A 4,182-nucleotide genomic window follows, 5' to 3' on the forward strand; every position below is an offset into this window, starting at 1 on the left:
CGGTCCCAACCGCCCCCTGCCTCCCTGTCAAAGAAGTGACTGTCGGGAGGGCAGGGTGGTGGGAGAGGCTGCCTGACCCGCCTCAGATGCATGTTTTGAGATGTTCGGAGAGTTCAGCAGCTCTGTCTTGCACCAGAACCTTGTGTACTGTTCGTAAAGCCGGGAGGAGAAAGACGGGAAAGGAGCAGCTGCTTAGAGAACGGCTTTCTGCCTTCCCCCAGCTCTGTCAATCAAACTTCATTATTTAATTGTGTTATTTATATCTACACCCCAGTCCCTGCTCACCTCCTCACCCCATCATCCCACAGTGCTGTCTACACCCCAGTACCTGCTCACCTCCTCACCCCATCATCCCACAGTGCTGTCTACACCCCAGTACCTGCTCAGATCCCCACCCCATCATCCCACGGTGCTGTCTACACCCCAGTACCTGCTCAGATCCCCACCCCATCATCCCACGGTGCTGTCTACACCCCAGTACCTGCTCACCTCACCGTCTGATCCAATTCCTCCTCCCCTCCCAGTATCTGATCTCGCTCCACCCTCCCGAGTGGTGTCTGATACCCGGCCGATTTCCTCATCACCCACCAGGTGATGTCTACACCCCAATGTCTGACTAATGCCCTGTCCCCCACTCCCTGTCGGTCCCACATCCCTCCCTGAGACGTGGAGTAACCTCCTGCCCACGAGTTACCCTGGAAGCTACGGAAACGTGTCGGTGCCTGTTTGCGTGGTGACAGATTCACAAACACACGTGACTCGACCGCCTTCCCTTGTCCTGTGGAATCAGGTCATGTGTGACGAATGCTTGGGGACACGGATCCAGGCAGGCCTGACCCGATTCCACCTCAGCCCGTTCCAGAGCGCTCCCTGGCCTGGCGCCTGCCCCTCCGAGCCCAGCCGCCCTCACTACAGGCCCCTAGCCAGCGAGTCCTGGGTCCGAGGGTGTCCCTGGTCTGGAGACGTCCTGGGCCCGAGGGCATCCTGGATTAGAAGCCGGCCCACGACCCAAGGGTGTCCGGGGCCTGGGGGCGCCTGGAGCCGTAGCCTGGGTGTCCTGGTGGGCTGTGGGCCCTTTGTTCCCTCCCGGGAGCCAGAGCCCATGGGCAGTCGCCGACTTGCCGTGGAAACGACCGGTTTGACCCACAGACGACACGCAGCAGCATGTTCCTGTGGACAGGGCGGGCGTCCGTGAGGATGGGGGTCATGGCACCGTGGGGTCTTCCCTGATGGAGGTGTCAGGGCTCACGCCAAGCCGATGCCGAGAGAGAAGACGTTGTGACCTTCCCAGGAGCAGAGGGGAGCCCCCTACACACAGCCAGGGCTGCCCTGTCACCGGGAGCAGAGGGGAGCCCCCGCGCACGGCCAGCGCTGCCCTGTCACCGGGAGCAGAGGGGAGCCCCCACGCATGGCCAGGGCTGCCCTGTCACCGGGAGCAGAGGGGAGCCCCCACGCACGGCCAGGGCTGCCCTGTCACCGGGAGCAGAGGGGGCCGGGGCACCCACAGAGGGCAGGGCGGGCTGAGAGGGCTTAGTTTAGGGTGAGCTAGACTAGACAGCGGTGTACACGTGAGCTGGGTTAGTGTAGGGTTGGGTAGGCTGGCTCCTTACGCAGGCTTGGCCCTGGGTTTGCAGCTGCCTAGACCAGATGAGGGTGTAGATGTGAGTCAGGGTTACATTAGGGCCGGCTAGACCAGGTGACTGCGTAGACGGGGTTAGCTCAGGGCCGGCTAGACCAGGTGACTGCGTAGACGGGGTTAGCTCCGGGCCAGCTAGACCAGGTGACTGTGTAGATAGGGTTAGTTCAGGGTCAGCTAGACCAGCTGACTGTGTAGACAGGCCTGGGTTAGTTTGGGGCTGGCAAGGCCTGATGACAGTCTAGACATGGGCCTGGCTAGTTTAGGGCTGTCTACACTGGATGTTGGGGTGGGCGTGGGCCTGGCTAGTTTAGGGCTGTCTACACTGGATGACTGTAGGCCTAGCCCTGGCTAGTTTAAGATTGTCTACACTGGATGACTGTAGGCCCAGGCCTGGCTAGTTTAGGGCTGTCTACACTGGATGTTGGGGTGGGCGTGGGCCTGGCTAGTTTAGGGCTGTCTACACTGGATGTTGGGGTGGGCGTGGGCCTGGCTAGTTTAGGGCTGTCTACACTGAAGAGTCTGGCAGGCCTGGACCCCGGGCATGGCTGCAGCCCCCTGAGTAGGCCCAGGCCATGCCATGACTCGGGGCAGGAGAGCGGGTCCAGAAGCCCTGCCGATGCGGCGGAGTGGATTCTGATCAGCACCGGCCAGCCTCCGAGGGGCAGGCATCCCCCTGGGGAGTGCGGCCCGGACACAGGTACGTCCAGAGGGCAGAGAGGGGACTTGGCAGAGCAGCCTCGCCCTGTGACCACACATGGGTGCCATGCGTCTGCACAACGTAAGGACAGGGCAGAGACGCCGAGCCTGCCACGGCCCCGGGACAGGTGGAGCTGGCTGTGCCCAGACGGGTGGGTGCAGGGACGCGGGGGCTCGCGTTTCCGCAGGACCTGCAGGAGCCCAGGATCCAGCCCAGCTGGGCCAGGAGGGATGGGGCGGGGACACCCGGCCAGGGAGGCTGTCTGAGCCAGCTGGTGAGCCAGGCCAGGAGGTGGTGACCCCGTAAGACTCTGGACTCCCACGTGGCCAACTGCATGTGAGTCCTGGACCCGGTGGCTTGAAACAGCAGGCGCATGTGCGTGTGTACCCCAAATCCTCAGAGAAGGGAGGAGAAGGGAGCACAGCTGGTCATGCCCCGGGGTAACTTCTTCTTTCTGTCTCTCTGGCGAGCACACACACCCATAAAAGTCAAAGGAGGTGAACGGGCAGCAGGGACAGCTGTGAGGACCAGACAGTGTCACCGTGTGGCCGGCTCAGGCCTGTCACCCCCGTGTGTGCCGATGGCCCGTGTTCTCACACCTGCTGGGGCGTTGCTGGAGGCCCATGAGGATGTGCAGGCTCGCATGTCCATGCCGGCCCCGGTCCATCCGTGTGGACACCCTGCAGGAGCCCACTGAATCCTGCCGGGACAGCCGTGAAGCCAGCGTGTCTCCAGGAAGCTGTGGGCCTGGGCTGAGGGGACTGCGTGACTGCACGAGGTTACAGACGGGTGCTCCTGGGGCCAGCAGGCGGCGTGACAGTGACGCCACTGGTGCCCGAGATCCCAGGAGAATGGAGCAAGGCCGTCTCCCCCGGGGCGTGATTTCTGACTTCCTGTCTGTCTGTCTCTCTCTGGCAAGCACGCACCTGACACCAAAAATCTCACCAAAAAACGACAGTCCTGGCGCTCTGCAGCCCAGTGGTTAGGGGAGCCAGGTCCCACATGGCCCATGAAAAGCACACTCGGTGTGTGTGTGCACACGTGCCCCGAGTCCTCGTGGGGAGAAGAGGGCTGTGACGTGACCGTACCCCGGGCGGTGTGTCCCTCTCCCTCCCTGTCTCAGGCTGGCGCGTGTGCCCTTGGGCGAGTATAAAAACGGATTTATTGTTAGGGTGAGTCGGCGGTCTGGGCGCTGGGGTCTGCCCCAACCTGCCAAGAGCCGGGACCACAGGCACAGGGTCCCTCCGGGCTCTTAGGGCGGCGTCCCCGCTGGCTCCGGCCCCAAAGTCACAGAAACTCCACAGCACTGCGGCTGCCCCTCCTGTCATTTGTCAATGTCCTTTGGGGGCCAGCAGGTGGCGTGGTGGTGAAGGCACTGGACTCCCACATGGTTGGCGGCGGTTCAAGTCTCAAACCCAGCTGCTTGACAGTCTCGCTGGTCCTGTGTGCGTGCCCGAGACCCCGAGAACACTGGACGGGAATGCGGTGTGGCCGACCCCGGGCATGGTCTCTCACTTTCCCTCTCCGTCTCTTGTGAGTGCTTGCCCTGTGGACAGGTCCTCTGGCAGGGTCCTCCTCTCAGTCCCTGCAGCCTCCCGGAACCGGGAGCCCTGCCAGCAGCCCCGTCCCTGCCCGGGGCGACCCTCGCTAAGGCGCTGTCCCAGCCGTCTTCCGCAGCGCACCCGGAGAAGCTGCAGGGGACCGGACCAGGCCAGGCGGCTGAGGGGCGGCTGCTGCGGACGGCGCATGCTCTGTCCATCCGTGCACGCTCTGCCGGCCGCCCAGACCGCGTCTGCTCCCGGCAACCCCGCGGCAGCAGCAGGAGGGGGCAGGGCGGGCTCAGCCC

This window comes from Tupaia chinensis, unplaced genomic scaffold (genome assembly GCF_000334495.1).
Source record: "Tupaia chinensis unplaced genomic scaffold, TupChi_1.0 Scaffold143644_1, whole genome shotgun sequence".
NCBI classification, from domain to species: Eukaryota; Metazoa; Chordata; class Mammalia; order Scandentia; family Tupaiidae; genus Tupaia; species Tupaia belangeri.